The following is a 23,118-nucleotide window of genomic DNA, read 5'->3' as shown; positions in this document are numbered from 1 at the left end:
ATGAACTATAGATAGAGAGGAATAGAAAGAACCAACCTGTGTCTTGCGCTAATCCTTTGATCCAATCCCTCTCTTCTTTGATAGTCTCCAGCTACCTGCTCCCTTACTTGCCCAGCTTCACAAAGTACCTGTAAGATCACAGAGGAAGAACACTATACAAAGACATGGATCTATATTCATAAACAACTTAGGATCAGATTTAAGTTAACCATACAAATGTAACAAGCATCAATGATACAAAAGCATGGAGGAAAACTCAAATAGCTTTTATTGATAAACAAGAAAAGATCCAGGAGGAGTTACAACCAGTGGTTCCTGACCCAGCATCAACCTCCCAGCAATGAAGCCCCTCTTCACCTCAAACAAAGCATAGATCACCCAACAATCTGATGTTTGTCTCAAAAAACCAACAACAATTCCTTACAATATGCAAAATTCTAGCCTCTGGATCTCTGGGATGAGGGATCCATATATAGATATCTGTAAGGAGGATGAGTCAGCTTGTGATTTGATTAGTGTCTTCTCTCTGTCAGTTCTTGCTTCCACTTGGAGACTGAAGGCCTCTTACTCATCCTTGGTCGAATTCAGTGAGGCAAGTGTCACAGGAGAAGATTCTGGAAGCTTCCATTGTCTCTCCACCTCGCGGAATGACACTGCCATTTGTCATTTCTCGCCCATCGCACCCCACAGAAGGGACTTTTGAAATGCAACGCACCTAGCTAGTGGAGCAGCTGAAATGATCTTGTTTTGACCTATTCTAAGTAGTTTCTGGTGGAGAACTTTCCGCACAAAGGAAGAGTCGCCATTCCCCAAATCATTATCTATATACCAAGACACAGGGAGAAGTGCAAGCAAATATCAAAGAAAAACACATTACTCTAAAGAGTGAGGAGACAATTGCTCCCATGCAATAAATATAGTCTCATCCAAGGAGTAGATTGGCTTTCATTTCCCAGATCACGCATAGAAAATAGTCATATACCATCCCTGAATGGTCTTTTCATGCAAGAAATGTCTCAATCTCCAGTCCGTCCACTCGATGAGTGCGAGTGATTCAGGGGGACATGACTGAAACCCAAGGGGCATGCATCCTGGTCTGCTTCGGCAGGAAAACTTCGGGTATAAGGTAGGTTTCCGCGAGAGAATATGACCTCCGTACTCCCGTCCGTGATTGGAAGGGGGAGTTGGACTAGAACAAGATCCTCTTGTCAAAGTTATGTTAGGGACGGTCACGCCATACCATATGCTCACCTTTGTTTATTTCAGTAGACATCGCCGAAGAAGTGTTTTTTTTGTGCTGCGAATAGAACAATCTTTGGGTAACCTATAAGAGGTAGGCCTCTCTCGGTAAAACAAATGTTTTAACGGACTAAAGAAGGGGTAACCTTGAAACTCTGTTTTATACCTGGGGGCATGCAAACCTTTTGGAGTGCAAGCGAAGAGCGACTATTTATTTTTTTAAATTTATAGGACCTCTAACCCTTTAAACTCGTAGGATTGGTCATCTCCTAACTTGCATAAAGAAAGGATGTGGGGCAAAACTCTAAAAGTTGCCATTTTTATATGGGGAATTCTTATCATATGACTGGATTAATCAAGCAGTTTTAGCACATAGTACAAGCTCGTTAAAAAATAAACATAAGACATGAGCAAATGTTTCCACCCGTGTTTAAGCTCGTTAAAAAATGAACTATTCCCCGATAAATAACCATCGTGAATGTAGTACTTCAGCCATTAAAGCCTTGGTCGTGTTTGCACCGTCACCTCCACTTTTTCATTGGCCAATCATTCACCTCCATTTGATTGTTTACCCATTTTGAGGAACAGCTGCGAAGAGTGATCTCACTAGCCATCCTTGTGACACTGCCGTGATTGGAAAATTCCAAACCTTACCTGGAATTAGCTGCTACCCATGTTATCACTTGTTCCTCAAAAGACGAGTCTCCTTTAAGCTCTTTTCAATTGACTCGTAAAATATGAAAAGATTGTCGAGTCCTTGGCCTTCCAGCTCGTTAAAGGGACAGGAAGTGTTATCCCTCCTCTAGATTTTAATCTTTTTGGACCTGAGGGATTATTACACAAAAAGATCGAGCGCTTGTTTTGTTCGGCTCGTTAAAAGTATCGAAAATTCATCCCTTTTGTATTGTTTTATAATTTTTCGGACTTAAGGGATTAGATGACGAAAAAGGAATTTTGGAGTTTCCTTTATGTTCCTTTTTAGACTCTCTAAAATTGAAAAGAACCGAGTTATCTTTGTCGTTAAACTCGTTAAAAAGATTAATAGTGACAAACTTGTCTATAGACGAGAACGAGTTTCACTATCGCTAGGCTCGTTAAAACATAGCGATGGGTTTGCCCGAAGGGCAAATTATAGAACAAGCATATGGTATCCTCCTCAAGCTTGACAAAAATAAAGAGGTACTGGTCAGCAATGACTAGGGAAAATTGGGAAGAAAACTCAAAGAAACTTTATTGGTAGCAAGTCACTCTTGAACATGACACTTCCACTCCGTGTCCGAGTCGGGTTGGGTTGTTTCATTCACCGGTCACATCACCATGGTCACGCCATACCATCCATATTTGGGGTTAATGCTACCAATCCATCACATCAGTGTCGCCGATATGCTTAAGAGAAGTCATCCAGAGAAGTCACTTGTGTCTCACCCACTACCATACATTATACTCCATTCTTTCATGACCGCCACCCTGAACCTTATATCACCAGATCGTTTTCACCTCCATTAAAATCATTTGCTCCGTTCTGTTTCATTGATGTGGGATTCATTAAGGCCCTCCTGTGATGGATCACTTCTTGTCGGCATCAGCTCATTATCCAAGAAGTTGATCTAGGAACACCCCATTCAATACTTTGAATCTTGCATGCCTCAATGGCAAGTTTCTCACTTCCGACGACAGGTTTACATCAATGGCCTTCGACCAAAAGATTTTGTGTGGTGTTCGACGCCAAGTCCTTTATTCACACCATGTGAATTGTACTGCAGTACCTTGAGGGTCATTATCATTATCGGTGATTCCTCTCGCGCTTGTTAACAGTTTACATCATTGACTGGTAATCAAGCAATGTCTTTCCATGTTCGACTTCAGAACATTTCTCACATGGATCGACTTGTACTTCGAGTGAAGATTGGACGAGATTGAAGACCCCAGATCTAGTTTCATCCATCCGGGCTGTGATATGTATTCAGGAAAATAAAGACATTAAATGTACATCATTGCTACACAGATAATCATCCACTCAAAAGGATGATGGCTCTACCAGAATCATCAGTCTACACTCAGACGATTGTCTGTCCTATGTACATGAAAATGAATTTATAAAGCTGAGCATGGGAATGCCCGCCTCAGCTAGATCATGAAAACAATATGAAGATAATGTATTGTATTGTATCTTATTACAGGTCTCCTCCCAGAATTGAAAGAACTTCGGATCCTCATAATAAAGCATTTCACCCGACACCAAAAGGTTAACGGCCTCATACTTTAGGGGGCAACTGTTATAGACATTTTTGTGCCCTAAAACTCCAAGCATGAAATGTCTGTAAACCAAGGGCTCCTAAGTCCCTAAAAGTTTTGTTCTAACCCCTAAAGAAACAAGGTCAACAGATTACAGCTTCTCCCAGAAGTTCTCCACTAGAAACTGCTCAGAATAGGTCAAAACAGGATCATTTCAGCTGCTCCACTGGCTAGGTGCATTGCATTGCACCTCAATACACTATGAGGGTGCGTTGCATTTCAAAAGTCCCTTCTGTGGGGTGCGATTCGCGAGAAATGACAAATGGCAGTGTCATTCCGCCAGGTGGAGAGACAATGGAAGCTTCCAGAATCTTCTCCTGTGACACTTGCCTCACTAAATTCGACCAAGGATGAGTAAGAGGCCTTCAGTCTCCAAGTGGAAGCAAGAACTGACAGAGAGAAGACACTAATCAAATCACAAGCTGACTCATCCTCCTTACAGATATCTATATATGGATCCCTCATCCTAGAGATCCAGAGGCTGGAATTTTGCATATTGTAAGGAATTGTTGTTGGTTTTTTGAGATAAACATAAGATTGTTGGGTGATATATGCTTTGTTTGAGGTGAAGAGGGGCTTCTTTGCTGGGAGGTTGATGCTGGGTCAGGAACCACTGGTTGTAACTCCTCCTGGATCTTTTATTATTTATCAATAAAAGCTATTTGAGTTTTCCTCCATGCTTTTGTATCATTGATGCTTGTTACATTTGTATGGTTAACTTAAATCTGATCCTAAGTTGCTTATGAATATAGATCCATGTCTTTGTATAATTTTCTTCTTCTGTGATCTTACAGGTACTTTGTGAAGCTGGGCAAGTAAGGGAGCAGGTAGCTGGAGACTATCAAAGAAGAGAGGGATTGGATCAAAGGATTAGCACAAGACACAGGTTGGTTCTTTCTATTCCTCTCTATCTATAGTTCATAAAGGAAATACAAAAGTAGTTTTTCTCTGTTTGTTTCTAAGGCAGCTGTCACACCTTAGTGGGATAGAGCAGTTCTAAATAGACACTTTTCCTTGTAACAAGGGGGTCTCTTTAGGTAAACCCAGAAATGGTCTTTACCTGAAGAGATATTACGCTTAAATCTGGGTGTGGATATTTTTAGTTAGGTTAGTTTTCTTTCTAGCTGGTGTGTCTTAGATTAAAAAGTGTGCTTAGCTTAGAGAGTGTTTTTTTTCATTATTCCTTCTTATCTTGATTTTACTCTTGATATTGCAGATGTCGACGTCTCTGCAAACATACATTGGTTTTGCTGATGGTGCTTGTCATAATACACGAAACATTTCTTCCGTGGCTTGGGTTATCTATTCGCCCTCTGATGAGTTGGTATCTATGCATGGGGTAAGCTGTTACACTAAAATTTGTCACCATGAATATTTGCAGTTAGTATGGCTCCATCAACTGTCATACTATCCTCCTTGGCAAGTCTCATACCTCTGCTCTCCATGTCAAACTCCAAGAATGAGAGAAAGTCTTTAAAAATCTATATATCTTTGGGTACGCAGTTTCTCTTAGCCTTACCTGCGTGTATGCACTCCAAGTTCACAATACCTGCGTACTTGTATGCTCTGTCTGTAAAGCAATGGGTGCGTACTCCTGTAAAGGTCAAAAGGCGCAAGTTTCACTCCAAAAAAGTTACTTGTGGTCATTTCTAGAGCATTCTAGAAGCTTTTTTAACGTGTATGGAGCGCCTCCAGATGGTTCATGTATCCCTATCAAAGAGGAACTTATCCCATCAAGAAGGGAGCTATCCCATCCAAAGAGGGGCTTATCCTATTTATGGTGGACCTGAATAACTTCCTCTAGAGCACTATAAATATAGGCATTGGGCCAGAGGGAGGGGAGGTTGAAAGCTGAACATTCCTAAGGGTAGATGCTGCTGGAATTAGGACTCCCTTGTAAAGCTTGAGAGGAGAGATTCCCATCCTTTCATAGCCTTATTTGAGAGTGGGTGAGCTGATCAAACTAAAGGAAAACTCTTGCTGGACCCTAGGAGGGACCTGCACAACACCAAGGCTCAGGTTGTAATGGTTTCTTTTGTTTCCACTTAATACAAATGAACTCATTTTTCTCAACAGATTGTTATTCATGATTTGTTTCATATACTCCTTGGTCTATATGATGGATATGTATTATTTTATGAGTTTATCAGGTGCTATTTAATCTTTTGGCTTGTTACTGAATGCAGGTTTCGAAGAGAAGGAGGAGCTCATCCCGATCGGCGAGGCTGGACTACTACAAAGCGTTGGACTAAAGGTATGTTAAAAATCACCTGATTACTTGTATTCTAAATGCATTTTTAGAGAAAGGTAGTGTTTATTTGTCTTGTTTGTCACTAGAAAGCCTTTGCTTCTAGGGAGGTCGGTTTTGTCCGCATTATCGACTCTTTCCGCATGACAAAATGGCGACTCTGCTGGGGAATCCATTGATGTGAATGATTTTTCCTTTGTGTGAAAATTTGGTCTGAGAAAATTCGTTTGTTTTCTGGTTTTTGGCTGTTTGACTGTGTTTTTGGGTGGGCTAGCTTAGGGTTAAATTAGATTTTAGTTTTTCTTAGTTTTGCTAGAAGTACGCAGCCTCTGCGTTGAGCACAGTGCATACCTGTACGCACTGCAGCTTTGTGCACAGAGCGTACACGCACTTGTGCAAACAGGTCGCCTGCGTACCCTGTAAAAATTGAGAAAATTCCAATTTTCTCCTTTTTTGCCTTTTAGATTTTGTTTTTACTTTGTTTTTCTGCCCAGATCTACTTGTTATCTGCCATCAATCTTCACCTAAGCTTGTTTCGTCAGTGTCAAGAGTTTTAGTGAAATTCATAGAGATTTTGCCCTAGGGTTTGATTTTTGCACTGGTCCTGTAGTGACTTTGGCTTTAGAGGTTGTCAAATCTTGGATCTCCTTGGTTTTGTTTAGTATTCTTAGGAGTCGGGCCTTTCATAGAAACCACCCTTGTGAGAAACCTACCTTTGTGTCTTCTCTTTGCGAATCTCGAAAAAGTTTGTTGATTGAACTTTGAATTTTATTCTTAAGAAAAAGAACAAAAGATTTTGATTTTTGTTTTTGACTGGTTTTTGGTTCTGCATTATGTTGGCATTATGATTCAAGTGTTGTCCTTGATGGAAACTCACTCAGAGGTTGGTACAGATGCTCAGAAGTTGGTACAGGAGATGGCAACTTAATCAGAAGACAGATCCTAGTACAGCTTGCCAAGGAAGTTCATACACGCAGGTTGGCTTCAGAAAAAGCGCGTGTATGTGGAAAAGTACCTTTGGTCCATGGCGGTTAGTCCTTGGAAGTTGTGCCTATGGTTTCGGACCATTGTGTCTCGACGGGCGTGTCGATCCCTAGTTTTGAAGTTGATGGTATTGTGTTTCTATGGTTTTGGCTCTTGGTATTGAACAAGGCCTAAGGCTATATAAGGAGAAGATCACTAGGCAAAGATGCGGTGTGGGTGTCTGACGCAGTGAGAGGATCTGGTATTGCTGGTTATCTGTTCAGGACGCTTGGCAAGGGTCGGATCTGACAGCAAAGGCAGAAGTAATCATTTCTAGATCTGCACGTGGGTTGCCTTTGGAGAAAGCGCGTATACACGCGGTTTTGGTACAGTGAAGTAGCGTATGCATGATAAGTGTTGATATTTCAGGTTGCTGCTGATTCTGGTGGTTGTTGCAGAGTTCTAGATTCTGGTTTGGGTTCTGTGTTCTTGATGACAGGGTTTCAGTGATTCGGTATTGGGTTGTTTAATGAATTATGATGCAAGTATAAGTTGATGATTGTATTACGGTAATGTTTGCTTTGTACTCTTGGATCCAGTATGAAAATGTATGAAACGTGGTCCCTGAAGGTTGTAGGGTCAGCACCTACGTACTAGTAAATGGATCAGCTAGTACAAGAGCTGAGGGGGTTGTAGCTCCCTTCCAAAAGTAGTTGGAAAATGAGAGAGGGTTGTAGCCCTCTGCAGGTTGTAGCCTGCGTGCTGGTAAAGGACTGCACCAGTACATTGTAAAAGAAGTTTCTCATTAAAGAAGAAAGAGACAAATTGCAGCAGGTGGTTTTCACCCACATTGGGTTTCCACCTTATATCATGGTGTTCATGTGTGTGGCTTTTGTGTGATGATCTATTCTGTTATACTGCACCTGTTTACTGTTAATATGCTTAATAATATCCTGATGCATTTACTGAAGATAAGATTAACTGAATCATAATATCTCTGCATATACGCTAGTTGCTTTAGACACAGTCGCGTGTACACGCGGGTTCACTTAACTGAAGTCGCGTATATGTTTCTGAGTATGAAATTGAAAAGTTTTATCTGATTTGATAATACTGATTCACCCCCCCCTCTCAGTATTATTTCCAACAATTGGTATCAGAGCAGGTCCTTCAGAGAAAGCTTGATCGCTTGAAGGAAAAGATCCATCAAATGGCTAATCCAGAAAGAGAGGCACACATCAGGCCACCAGTCTTTGACGGGAACAATTTTACTCACTGGAAGATAAGAACCACTGCATATCTACAGTCGCTTGGAGCAGAAGTTTGGGGAATCGTAGAAGGAGGATACAAATTCCCATCAGCAACTGCTACAGATCCAGCAGAGAAAAAGCAATATGAGCTCAATGCCAAAGTAGTTACTGTCCTATTAAGTACTTTGACTCAATCAGAATTTATGAAGATCATGCATCTCAAATCAGCTAAGGAAATATGGGACAAAATCGTTACAAGCTACGAAGGAGATGATCAGGTAAAAATAGCAAAGCTTCAAACTCTCAGAATCCGATATGAAACTCTTAAGATGCGAAGTAATGAAAGCGTAGCTAATTATTTCCTGCGTATGGATGAGATTGTGAATTGTATGAGGGATCTGGGTGAAGAATTTGAGGAAGTTGTCTTAGTTCAAAAGGTTTTGAGATCTCTGTCTACTAAATTTGATTCTAAAGTATCTGCCATAGAAGAAAAGGAGAATGTGCGGAAAATTACCATGTCACAGCTTCACGGGATCTTAACTGCTTTTGAAATGCGACAAGAGGTACCACCAGAGGCCGCATTCGAAGTGTCAGAGGAAGAAGATGAGGTAAATTTTGTCAAGAATCTTGAACGGGGATCTGGACGGTTCAAAGATAAGCTACCTTTCAAATGTTTTCTATGTGGTAGAGTTGGTCACTATGCTGCTAGATGTCCTCATAACAAAGAAAAGATATATGAAGAAGATGGTAGAAGCTATTATACCCATATTAAAAGTTCATTAAATGATAGTGAGGATATTAGAAGTCTCATGGCACATAAGAAGAAGAATGCTTCATCCAATAATAGCGAGGATATTAAAAGTCTCATGGCACATGAAGAGAAGAATGCAGAAACTGAAGAAGTTGCCAAACTAAAAGAACTATTGGAGACAGAAACCAGGGTAAGGGAGAAATTGCAGGATATAGCAAAAGATCAGAGCACAACTATTCAGAGACTTGAATCAAAGATCCTCTCTCTAAAAGAAGATCTTGAAGATCAAGAACATGAAGTGATCAAACTAAAGCGACAAGTGGAAGAAGGGAGAAAAGTTGAAGAAGACCTAAGGAAGCAGTATCTGAAAAAGGAAGAACAACATCAAGTTGAGGTAAATATCTTGAAAGGTAAACTAGAAGAAAAGGATAAGCTTTTACGATTTCAAGATAGTTCTAAAGTCTTGGATGATATTCTTAATAGTCAAAGATCTCCTGCTATCAAGACTGGTCTTGGTTTTCATGAATATGTTGAAGGTGAATCTAGTTCACAAGGTGAGACAAGAAACTCTAATGAGAAATCTGAAATGCTCAAGGAACAACCAAGGAAAGAAATTCCTCAAGGAAGATCCTTTACTCCTAACTATGGACGTAATAGACGATTATTTCCTCCGCTGAATAATGTTGAATGTTATGTATGTCATAATCTTGGACATGTTGCAGCCAGATGCAGAAGTAGAATGGTTCAAGAAAGATCATCGCATCCCAGGTACTTCAGAGGGTATTGCTTTGCCTGCAATGCATATGGACACAAAGCAATTGATTGTGATAGAAGGAACATGAAAAATATAAGGTGCTATACATGCAACAACTATGGGCATAAAGCAAGGGAATGCAGGAGCAGATTTCAAAATTCAAGACAAGAGGACCATACATCATCACAGTTGCAGGAATTGAAGAAGACAGAGACAGAAAGGTGTGGGATAACTCAGTCAGCTGACATAACAGACACAGGGGAATCTGAAAGTGATGAAATTCAGTATTCCATCCTGCATACGCTTATATAATGAAGACAAGTCGCGTATATACGCGAGTTACAGGCTGCAAAGTCGCGTATATGGAGAAAGGGCAGCAGAACAGACCCAGGTTCAGTCATGGTTGGCTCAGGCTCAGGGGGAGCAGAACAGACTCAGGAAATGGTTCAGACATGGTTGGCTTACACTCAGGGGGAGAATATTCTTCAAATAATGCATTGTTGGCATTATGGTTAGAAGGTGTTGATAAAGTCTATGAAGCTAAATGATACATCTTACTGTTTAGGAATGGTATTGCAGGCTGATGCTTATGGTACAGATCATGATGCTGTTGGTGGCTTTCATAAGTCTTGGTCTAGATATTTCATCACTATGTCATGTATCTCTTTTATGATGTCAAGGTCATGTAACGGCCTATGTTGGTTTCCCCACTATGCCTGGGATGAATGATGAAATGTTCATGTATTATCATGTATCTTCACATGGTTAGGTGGATGAGTCAATATTGGTATATCCCCACTAGGTTGGGTGATGAATGTATGTTGAGTCTTTTGGTGATAGGAAGGTCTTCTATGATGTATAAGTCTTTGTTCTTCTTGAATAACATCTTTTGCAGATCTTGCCTACAGTCAAGGGGAGCATGAACAGCACAATTCAGCAAGAGCAGGATGGATAGATTGGTACACTTTGGCATACACAAAGGGGGAGCACATTTGGAGATTTCAGCATGTACTCAGGGGGAGTATGGACAGCAGTATGGACAGGAGAGGGTATACCAAAGAAGAGAATATCTTGGTCCACCCTTTGCCCTTGATGTCAAAGGGGGAGAGTGACTTGGTGTGGTGGTTGCCATCAAGTCCAAAGGGGGAGATTGTTGGCATTATGATTCAAGTGTTGTCCTTGATGGCAACTCACTCAGAGGTTGGTACAGATGCTCAAAAGTTGGTACAGGAGATGGCAACTTAATCAGAAGACAGATCCTAGTACAGCTTGCCAAGGAAGTTCATACACGCAGGTTTGTTAAGACCAAGTCGCGTGTACACGCAGGTTGGCTTCAGAAAAAGCGCGTGTATGTGGAAAAGTACCTTTGGTCCATGGCGGTTAGTCCTTGGAAGTTGTGCCTATGGTTTCGGACCATTGTGTCTCGACGGGCGTGTCGATCCCTAGTTTTGAAGTTGATGGTATTGTGTTTCTATGGTTTTGGCTCTTGGTATTGAACAAGGCCTAAGGCTATATAAGGAGAAGATCACTAGGCAAAGATGCGGTGTGGGTGTCTGACGCAGTGAGAGGATCTGGTATTGCTGGTTATCTGTTCAGGACGCTTGGCAAGGGTCGGATCTGACAGCAAAGGCAGAAGTAATCATTTCTAGATCTGCACGCGGGTTGCCTTTGGAGAAAGCGCGTATACACGCGGTTTTGGTACAGTGAAGTAGCGTATGCATGATAAGTGTTGATATTTCAGGTTGCTGCTGATTCTGGTGGTTGTTGCAGAGTTCTAGATTCTGGTTTGGGTTCTGTGTTCTTGATGACAGGGTTTCAGTGATTCGGTATTGGGTTGTTTAATGAATTACGATGCAAGTATAAGTTGATGATTGTATTGCGGTAATGTTTGCTTTGTACTCTTGGATCCAGTATGAAAATGTATGAAACGTGGTCCCTGAAGGTTGTAGGGTCAGCACCTACGTACTAGTAAATGGATCAGCTAGTACAAGAGCTGAGGGGGTTGTAGCTCCCTTCCAAAATTAGTTGGAAAACGAGAGAGGGTTGTAGCCCTCTGCAGGTTGTAGCCTGCGTGCTGGTAAAGGACTGCACCAGTACATTGTAAAAGAAGTTTCTCATTAAAGAAGAAAGAGACAAATTGCAGCAGGTGGTTTTCACCCACATTGGGTTTCCACCTTATATCATGGTGTTCATGTGTGTGGCTTTTGTGTGATGATCTATTCTGTTATACTGCACCTGTTTACTGTTAATATGCTTAATAATATCCTGATGCATTTACTGAAGATAAGATTAACTGAATCATAAGATCTCTGCATATACGCTAGTTGCTTTAGACACAGTCGCGTGTACACGCGGGTTCACTTAACTGAAGTCGCGTATATGTTTCTGAGTATGAAATTGAAAAGTTTTATCTGATCTGATAATACTGATTCACCCCCCCCTCTCAGTATTATTTCCAACACATTAACTAGTCCTTAGTTACATTTTGATTGAGTAAAACATCCAGGAATCATCTTTAGTAGGCTTTTGCCTCATTAGATTTACATTTAGATTTATTTCTCTTAGATTTGCTTTTGCGTGAAATTGAGTTGTTTTGATTGACATAGATTTTTTAACTTTGATTTCTGTTAAAGTAAGTTTTACATGCTTTATTAATTAGGAAAAAATACAAAAAATATCTTTTGAAGGAAAGTTTGCTTTGGTAGCATTTGAGTCTTTGGAAGGAAAAGGAATTTTCGTGAAGTAATTAGTGGTCATGTGTTGTATGTTTTGGAAAAGATAAAGAGTTTGTTTCTTTGATTTTCATTTCCAAGAAAGTTGTCTTTTTATCAATTTTGCATTCTCCAACTCTCTTAGCTAGGGAATTCATTAAAAAAAAAATTAGTATAAATCATCCTAAGTGCATCTTTTTAGTGGATTTGAATCGAGTCTACACACCATCAGTTTCATCTCCACTACCTTTTGTCTTAAAGAAAAGCCATAAAATTAACGCTTAAAGTAAAATCAACTTAGTAACTTTTTATTTACTAGGGCTCTGAAACACCAATATAGATCAGGCTAGTGTCTTGGAGTAGGAGAGTAATTAACTCTCCAAGACAGTAAAACCAAACAAGTAGCTCATCTTGTGGTAGGATAAATCCAACTGTTTCATTTGTACTCTGGGAAAGCTCCTCTTAAAGGAGAAGCACGAGACCGTGTCTGAACCAGTGAGGGGATCAATCCTCCTTCATTGGGAAAGACGCCAGATACGCACGTACTACAAACGGTAAACCTTGGATTATTGTCGAGGAGCCTGGGGTCACTTTTCGGTAAACCTTGGATTATTGTCAAGGAGCTGGCAAGGGGATTGAGCTTGTTACTCTACCCTTGCGTGCTATCGGGTCGTAGACTGTTCCCCCAAGTATATTTGTTGCTGTTGGTAACCTTAGTGACCATTATCTTTAGGATTCTACCGAGGTGACGGTGGAGGGAAGATCCCACTGTACCTGGAGCAGACGTCGGCTAGACTCACTTGGATTTTCCAGGGGGTTCACTTCGCTCGAGATGGTTAAAGTGGAGGAACTTGTGCCGGTCTATTCATTAAGCAGGTTGTTGGGGTAACTGTTCCACCCACCACTTCTGTACTGAATTCGGCGATGTTGGGTTTCATCTCCAACTAGTGTTTTCGGTCCGGAAGGCTACTGTTTGTGTATGGTTTGACGCCCTAGATTCTTTAGGCGTGTGATTCGAATTTGTTTGGTTCTTTAGAGACTTTAGGTGGTTTTCTTTGAGATTTTACTTTGTTTGCGTGTGCAGTAGTTAAAAGTTTTTAACTGTGGCTGAATTACCGAGACAGTCCCGTAGACTTCAGGGCAAGTCTCCTGAGATTGTTACCGTGGCCGATTTGTTGAGGAAGTCCCGTAGACTTTGGGGCAAACCTCCTGAAGAGGTCCCGAGTCATTACGAAGGTTTGAAAGTCCTTGTAACTCCTAGTGGTAGTAAAGTAGGTTCACCTGAAGAAGGAGAGTCATCATTGGTAGTCCATCCAGATTACCAAGGTCTAGAAACAAGTTATAATCCCGAAGCTGTTGCAGTTTCCGAGCTTGCTGGTAGTTTTTCATCTACTAGTGATATAGGCGAAGAACCTGAAGTATCTGAACCTGTCACTCCAACTTCTAGTGCTCCTGATTCACCTAGGGTAGAAAGAGTCATCACCGAAAATCTTCCTGCTCGTTTGATCGCTATTGAAGAACTTGCTCCAGAGGAAGAATTTGGCGTCTCTATCCTTGAAGATCAACCTACTATTGATCTAAGGGAGCGTGAATCCATCTTTTACAGTCCTCCTAGAAGTACTACTTGGTACCTTTCGTTAACCAATTATTTAGAAAACTCAGGGATAAGTTTTTCTCCACCTCGTACTCCTTTTCCACCTGGAGGTATTTATACTCCTGTAAATATGTCTGGTCAGTCGTCCGTGTTCACTCAATCTCCTGAATCTTTCTTGTACGGCGGTCCTTCTGTTCCCTCTAGGTATCGGTCACTTTCTGGTACTTTTGCGGGAGCATCTCCTCAACCCATTGAACATGGGTTATTAGCTGGAAACAATGGTAATAAACCGTTGGGTGTAGGAGACATTTTCATGATGTCGGGTTCAGTTCCCGGTTCTCAACCTCAAGGTGGCCAATTACCGCCTCGGGGGCAGCCTCAATTAAAGCCTTGGGGGCAACCTCAAGGTACACAAATTGCATCTGGGGGGAAACCTCAAGGACAGTATGTACCCATAGTACAATACATTCCTCAAGGTCAACCCCAGCCTCAATATGTACCCCAAGGTCAACCTCAGTATCAATTCATAGCTCAAGGTCAGCCCCAGTATCAGTACTTACCTCAAGGGTATCTACCTCAAGGTCAGTACTCGAGTCAAGGTTATCAACCACCTCAAGGTCAGTCTTATGTTCAAGGTACGGGAAATGTACCTTTCAGTTATCAATCCTACCCTCAATCCGGTTATGGATCTCAATATCCTCAACCTGTCATGGGTCAATACCCAGAATGAACATAGTGTGGGATCCATCGCAAGTTCAACAGGTATTGCAGCCAAGCGTACAGTTGTCATCTCAAGCTGGACAACCCTTAGTTGCTGGTTCGTCCCAGCAACCAGTCCAGTCTAATGTTCAAACATATGTACCTTCGGTAGTTACTCAGTCGCCAATTGCACCTAGTACTCCATCTCAAACGACTGCTGCAACTACCGCAACATCTGTTCCTTCCACCACACTTGCTTCTAGAGTATCGACAGCTCCGGTTTCTACTATCTCTGCAACTACTCCTCAGACATCTTTACCATTTTCTGGATCTACGATTCAAACTACGGTTCAGATGCCTGTAGGACAACCTGGTTTAAGTACGGTTGTCACTAGTCAACCACAATTCGCTTATCAACCATACCAGGGACAGTATCAATACGGGCCTGCTATCCAACAGCCAGTTTACCAGTATCAACCGTATCGTGGGTACACTTATCAACAACCTCAGCAACCCCAGTACGGTCCGGTTAATCCTGGTTTTCCAGGAGGATACAATATCCCGAATGCGATACCTATTCCAAGTTATCCTGGATATCCTCCTCCTGGGACTGGTCTTGTGACCCAGAGTTTTAGGGATCCTAATCGGCAATTACCGTTTATCGCAACTTTGGATTTACCGGACTTGTCGCGCCTAACGAACGATCCAATAAATTATCTTCCGTTCTGGCCGCCAATGCCAAATAAGTTGCCCAGTCATATACCCAAGTTCGAAGGTAAGTCTGGAGAGGATCCGTCAAATCATGTGATGACTTACCACCTCTGGTGTGCTTCAAATTCCATTTCGAATGATTCGATCCACTTACGTCTTTTCTAGTGTACGCTAATTGGTCTCGCGGTCAAGTGGTACATTAAGTTACCACGGGCCTCTTTTTACAATTTTAGTCAGTTAGATACCTCGTTCCTAACTCATTTTCAGTTGCCGGTCAGATATGATAATGGCACGGAGCTACTAACTTCATTAAAACAGTCGACGCCCACTTATATTTCCGATCATATACATGAATGGAGACGTCGACGGCGATTAGTGAAACTTTTTATCCCGGACCAAATCTTAGCTGAATGGTTTGTTAAATCATTATTAGCGAAGATCACTGAAGACGTAGCTAAGGCCGGAGTAGTTACTGAGGAGCAAGTAATTGCTCAAGCGCAGTACCTTGACTTAGTTTACACTCAGTCAGGTACGTTACACGAAAAGATCCCAGATCTTCCAAAGTCAAATCAAATAGCTGCTGCTCCTTCGGGATCTCATGCTGCTGATGGCATGATTGGTACGGTGAATACTAAAAGCAAGAAGAAGTCTTCAAAGGATTCTTCACCTATTATAACCTTACCAGATTCCCCGACAGGAGAATCTTCTCCTGAAATTTCCGCTGATATTCACGCTGTAGAGTCATCTACGGCTAAATCAAAAAACGGTGGGAAGAAGAAAGGTAAGAAGAAGAGTAAAGCAGACAAGACTCCAAAGGAGAAAACAGGATAGTCGGAAACCAGTGACGAAAAGCGCAAACCTCGATATCCTTGTCTTATTTGTGAAGAGGATCATTTTACAAGATATTGCCCTCATCGGGCCGAGGTTGTGAAAATCGTCAAAGGTTCCCCAACTCCTGCTGTTCTGAAAGATCCATTTCCAAAGCAGGAGAGTAAGATGATAGGTTCTTCCTCCAGTGCCACTGAAGAACCCATATTGATGATGTCTCATGTAAGGATTGCGACTCGATCACAAGATTATGGTAGTAAAAGTCCTGTTGATGGATCGAAAGAAGCAAAATCTTCTCATTCAAATCCATCAACCTCAGCTCCTGGTTCCGATCCACTACAGATCGAGAAACCTAACCCTGACTTAGTAATCAAACCGCCCGCTAAGGGTGTACTTCGAAGGTCTGCTTTCAATCCACATGCGAGAGCGGCCCAGAATTACAACATTGTTGAGGATTTAGCTGTTTCACCCTCAGCAATGTCGGCTTTAGAAGTGCTGCAATCATGCCCAGCACAACGAAAATTACTTTTGTCGGCTATAGGAGCTGTTGATATTCAGGACCCGAACCTAATAATCTTTGATCTAGAAAATAGTACACCGCGTTTACCTCATCAGATGGCTTTTCAGATCCCAGTGATAGTCAAAAACAGGCCTATTCATCGGACTGTAATTGATGAGGGAGCTTCCACGTGTATTATGTCGATACAATGTTGGAGATCACTTGGTTCTCCTTCACTAAATCAATCCCCGACAATTCTTAAGGCCTTTGATGGCTGTGGGTTCCATCTGTTTGGCATTCTACAGGATTTGCCTATAGGGGTTGAAGGAAAAACCGTTAGTCTAGAAGTGGAGGTGGTTGATGCCCCTCTAGACTACAACCTTCTTTTGGGTCGAAGTTGGTCTTACGCTATGACAGCGGTCATTTCATCGGTCTTCAGAGTAATAAAGTTTCCACACAATGGCAAGATCGTAACCATAGACCAGCTGGCTTATTTTTCATCCGACCCAGCCTCTTCAGAGAGTATCTAGCATGTCGGTAAAACGACTATCCCTTATAAGGATGTTGGCGTAGGATTAGTTAAAGATGTCGGTTTACTGGGAACTTTTCCTTTTCCTCCAATCAACACCGTGTCTTCATTTGCATCTATTCATATGATTACTTCAGACACTATTATTTATGACGATCCCTGGATCGTTCCTCCTGAATCTGAGATAGACTCATTTGGTGATGCAATGCCTTTGAGTCCATATGAAATAGCCTATGAAGCCTGCAGTCTTTTACCGACCCAAGTTCAACCAAAATCGACCAAATGAATGTGGTCAGTGAGGAATCCCTTTTCGCGTCAACCTCAGAGTTAATAACGTTTCCCAAAGTTGTGTCATCTGACGAACAGCTTTGTGAAATCCTGTGCGTAGACGATTTACCATGGGAAGATCTCCATCATAGATCTTCGTTTTTACCTGAGGCTGATCATTTTGAAAACGATTTCTCATCAATCTTTACAGCTGAATATGTCAAAGACGCTCAGAGTCCAATGAAACATCCTGATTCAGAGGTAAACTTGGGAAATATTTCTCGCACTATTCCCATTGACATTTCAGTCAAGCCCAGAATTGTTGAGCACATTCATATAGGTGCCTCGTGTTCAGATGATGAAATTCAAACATACAATGTCCTATTTCAAGAATTCCGCGACGTGTTTGCCTGGTCTTACGAGGAGATGCCAAGAATTGATCCCGCCATTGTTGTCCATGAAATCAAGACTTACCCGGACGCTAAACCCGTCCAGCAACGTCTGCATCAGATTCACCCACGAAAAGTGGCTGCGATTAAAGCAGAAGTTGAGAAGTTGTTGAAAGCAGGTTTCATTTATCCAATCCCGTTAACAGATTGGGTATCGAATATTGTTCGGGTTAACAAAAAACAGGGAACAATAAGAATATGTATCGACTATAGGGATATCAATCGTGCTTGTCCCAAGGACAACTATCCAACACCCTATATCATTCAAATAATTGATGATTGTGCCGGCAGTGAAATTTTTTCCTTTATGGACAGTTTTTCCGGTTACAATCAAATCAATATTCTACCTGTCGATCAACCAAAAATGGCTTTCATTTGTCCATGGGGGAAATTTGCTTATTGCAAATTACCTTTTGGGCTTAAGAATGCCGGAGCCACTTTTCAAAGGGCGATGTCTTATGCATTTCATAACATCAAGCACATTGTGCAACCATATCTCGATGATTTGCCCGCTCACTCCTTACATCGAGCTGATCACCTTGTCCATTTACGAGCAATTTTTATGAGGTGTAGGCATTATCGTATACGGTTGAACCCACACAAATGTGTCTTCTGTATAGAAGTGGGACGATTGCTGGGATTTGTAGTTTCAAAAGCCGGCATTCGCGTCGATCCCTCGAAGGTAGAAGCTATCATCAAATTGCCTCCTCCTTCGAGTCTGCACCAACTCCAAAGTTTGCAGGGGAAAACAAACTTTTTACGCCGATTCATTCCGAACTACGCCAAGATTACCAAAGGTTTTACCCGGTTGTTGAAACAAACTGCTCAATTCTCTTGGGATGAGATAGCTCAGAAATCTTTTGATGCGCTGAAGCACGCGTTGACCCATGCACCGTTATTGCATCCTCCCAACTACAACCAAGATTACTTTTTGTACCTCGCCGCCGCTCATTCCACCATTGGAATGGTCTTAGTACAAAAAGATGAATTCGGAATGGAACATGTGATCTATTATCTTAGTCGGACGTTAAATCCCACTGAGCTCAAATATTCACATGTGGAGAAATTGGCCTTGGCAGCCGTTCAAGCTATCCAACGTTTTCGTCACTACATTCTTCTCCGTAAAACTACAGTCATTTCGGATTGCAACCCTATGATTTATATTTTGACTAAACAATTGCTAGGGGGCAAGTACTCCAAATGGATCGTTATCCTGCAGGAGTTCGACTTGGAATTTGAAAAGTCTAAGTCTAAGAAATCTTTAGTTTTTGCAGAGTTGATGTGTGATTTCCCACGTGCTGACACGGAAACTGTGGCAGAGGAACCCATTGCGGACGAATCTCTGTTTCTCATCAGCACTTTAGATCCGTGGTATGGGGATATAATTGTCTATCTCCAGACCCAATCCTTTCGGCCCGAAGTTTCAAAGTCGGAACGTCAGAAAATTCAATTCCAGTCTCAATAGTATAAAATTATTGGAGATACTCTTTATCGTCGTGGGGCGGACTTGGTTTTTCGTCGTTGCTTAACTCATGGGGAAGCTGAAAGGGTTTTGAATGACTGTCACTCTAGAGCGTGTGGTGGTCATATGTCTGGGTATGCCACAGCCCAAAAGATATTGCGCGCTGGCTACTTCTGGCCGTCTTTGTTTAAAGACTGTATTATTGCGGTCCGGAAATGCCACAACTGTCAAGTGTTTGATCGCAAGATGCACGCACCACCTGCTCCTCTCCACCCTATAATTGCCGTTGGTCCTTTTGCTAAATGGGGTATCGATTTTATTACATGTAACCCTCACTCGGCCGGGGGGCATGCGTATATCATCCTTGCGGTTGATTATTTTACTAAGTGGGCCAAGGCGATGCCTACATTCGAGGCAGACGGCAAGACAGCTACGATTTTTGTATTCAATCACATTATTGCTAGGTTTGGTGTCCCACAAGCAATAATCACTAACCATGGGCGCCATTTTCGAAACGTTATGATGACAGAACTTACAGGCCAGCTTGGTTTGCGTCACGATAGCTCAACTCCTTATTATCCACAAGCCAACGGTCTGGTTGAGTCCATCAACAAAGTTTTAGTTATCATGATCCGACGAATCATTGGTATTCATCGGTCGAATTGGCACAACATGTTATTTTTCGCGCTTTGGGCGTACCGAACCTCAGTGAAAACATCAATAGGGTTCACTCCTTTCCAACTAGTTTATGGTTTGGAAGCAGTGCTGCCCATTGAATGCGAAATCCCGTCACTTCAAATGGCTGTCGAATTACTTCCAGCTACTTCTGAAGAGGAGAAGCGTCTATTATACTTAGCTCAATTAGATGAGACTCGACGTGATGCTGCTTTAGCAATCGAGACTCACGCAAAACGGATGAAAGCTCAGTATGATCGCAATGTGACCCCTCGAAATTTTTCGGAAGGAGACCTAGTGCTATTATATGATCAAGCTAACGATAAATTAGGTGCTAGAAAATTCGTTCCTATGTGGCATGGGCCCTACATTGTCAAGCGAAAGCTAGCAAAAGGGGCCTATGAGCTGGTAGATTTTGATGGGGACTCTTTGGGTAAACCCAGAAATGGACTTTACCTAAAGAGGTATTATGCTTAAATGATGGGTATGGAGATTTAGTTAGGTTAGATTTTTCTCTCTAGCTGGTGTGTTTGTTAGTATAAACAGTGTGCTTAGCTTAGAAAGTGTGTTTTTCGTCGTTATTCTGGCTTATCTTGGTTTTACTCTTGATATTGCAGATGTCGACGCCTCTCCAAACGTATATTGGATTCGCTGATGGTGCTTGTCGTAGTACACGGAATATCTCTTCCGCAGCTTGGGTTATCTATTCGCCCTCTGACGAGTTAGTTTCTATGCATGGGGTGAGCCTCGGTCAAACAACAAACAACATTACAGAATACAGTGCAGTGATTGAATTATTGTCTGAATCTATTTCGTTTGGGATTCGGAGTTTGATAGTGAGGTTAGATTCTGAACTTGTTGTATTACAGCTTAATAGAGTATATTCCATTAGAAATCCAGTGTTATTAAGGTTATTTTTGAGAGTGCACCTCTTGGAACGTGAATTTGATTACATTGAATATCAGCATATTCCAAGGTCATTAAATACATTAGCAGATGCAATTGCTTCTCGAATGTTAGACATACATTTGCGATAATCATACATGTAAATTTAAAAACATTTCATCACACGTGTTTAACAAGATAAGCCGGTAATAATGATATATATAGATAGGAGTGTGTCAAAAATACATCTTCTTCGATCATAGGTTGAAAAATACCTTATGATCGGCAAAAATGATAAGTACAAAAAAGCAAAATGTCACATGTGTCTACAAAAGTGACTAGCCAATCACTGGTGGTGCTCTCTATACGACACCACTGCATGCGCTACCCTACACAAGAACCTCCTAAAAGGTCCTGGGATTGCGACCACATAGCGCTGAAGTCTGATAGGGATATCATCTATAGTTGTCTCTGGTATGTCCGTCGTAAGACGCACTAGGTCCTGTTCCAACTCGGCTAAGGTCTCTGCGGCCGCATCCTGTGGGGCCGGTGCTGGTGCAACTGGTACTCTTCTCTCGAAAGACCGGAGATTGGCCGGACGCTGTGGACCTACATCTGCATTTTGAAAATTGTCACTGTCAGTTTTGAGACGATATAAAAAACAAAAAAAAAAGTAAATAATTTAAAAACTTGTGGAAAATGAAGTACCTGTGTCGTCCCACTGTTCTCCCACTGGAAGAATCATGTCCGGATCTCCGCGAAAATCAACTCCGGCATATGGAAAATCCTGAATCGAGAAGACCTGGTTCTCTAACCAGTGAAAATACTCCGGTCTAAATCAGACAACCTCCGTGCCCTCGTCAGGATGACGGGCCATCACCGCAACCCATCGCATCAACTTAGGCTCTCGGGGAGGCCCAACCTCAACAGTGAGATGTTGTGGGATCAGCATTGGAACCCTCTCTAGGGCAAAACTCACAACTAAAGGCCCATAACCAAAAGTCTTCAGTTGTCCGTTTTTAGTCCTAGTCAGTTGGCCCTTTAAGTTGGCCAACACAGCATCGCACCAGTTGAAAATGGTGCCCCGATAGCAGTCAATCGCCATCCGCATTTGGGACCCGGTGGCAATGTGCAAAGCGGCATCGCCGCAAAGTCTGGTAACTGTAAAGGCAATTACCATAAGTTCAGGTAGGGATATCTTTTTGATTTTTATCCCCTTATCCTAGTTTTGGTTGTTACACCACTCTAGCCGGAGGCTAGCAATGGACTGGCCACCCGGCCTAGTCCCGGACAGAGTCAATTGTTCGCCCCTCTTGGGCAAACCAGTGAGAAAGTAAATATCAGAGGGCTCTATCTCGAGCTGGTGCCCTCCAATGTAAAAGCACTGATCCTGAACGTTCCATATTTCGACCAGCCACTCTAGAAAGCACACCTGGGCCCTCATGCCAGGTATGGCCCAGTATTTGTAAAGACCGCATGCCTTCAAAGCATCAATGGAAGGTTGATGATTAATCGCGGCCAAATCAACATCTTCGTGCTCCCTCTCGCGCCAATCAAGCATGGTGGGCAATCTACACACCATAAAACATCTGTTAGAATCCATAAAAATGAAAATTTTTGGTTCATTTTGGAGAATTTGGAGTTTAAAAATCCACTCCGCGGTGTACGCAGCCAGCCCTTTAGGGACAGGGCGTATGTACACACCTTCTCTTAAGGCAAGGTGCATACGCCCGGCATTTTTCCAATGGAGAAAATGTCGGGGTACGCAGGTCATCCATGGGGCACCTGCGTACCCCGAAAAGCGGACCTTGAAACCCCCAAGGCCTCCAAAAAATAAAACTAAAGCCTAAAAATGAATTCTAAACGGATGGAAATGCAAGGGAGGATGTTGTAGAATACCCGATGAGACGGCGTTCGATTTCGACGGTCGGATTCTCCGCAACGACCACGGGAAGTTTCTTGCCAAAAGCCCCTTTTCTCTCCTCAACAGTAAAATGGTAAAAATGAAATGTAAAATCCCTTTTTATAGGTTTTTTGAGTAAATGAATGTTAAAATTTTTTATTTTCCACCATGAAAAGGTATTTTTCAAAGTATTTTTATCTATATTAAACAGGTATGAGTAATGTGTTGGTTTTTGTGCAGGATAAATGGATTTTCAAGGAAAATTGTCATTTTTCACAAACAAAAATATCAGAGTCATCTTTTAAGCCATTTTCTGACTCCTAAAATATGAAAAGATTGCCGAGTTTCTTTTACACTCGTTAAAACGGAATTAGAAGACGGTCCCCTTATAGCCCTTTTCTGACCG

The sequence above is a fragment of the Pinus tabuliformis genome, chromosome 6 (genome assembly GCF_031772625.1).
Source record: "Pinus tabuliformis cultivar Carrire ecotype Pingquan chromosome 6, CPIR1, whole genome shotgun sequence".
NCBI lineage: Eukaryota > Viridiplantae > Streptophyta > Pinopsida > Pinales > Pinaceae > Pinus > Pinus tabuliformis.
The sequence above is the reverse complement of the archived record's forward strand: the minus strand, read 5'-3'. Positions refer to the sequence as shown.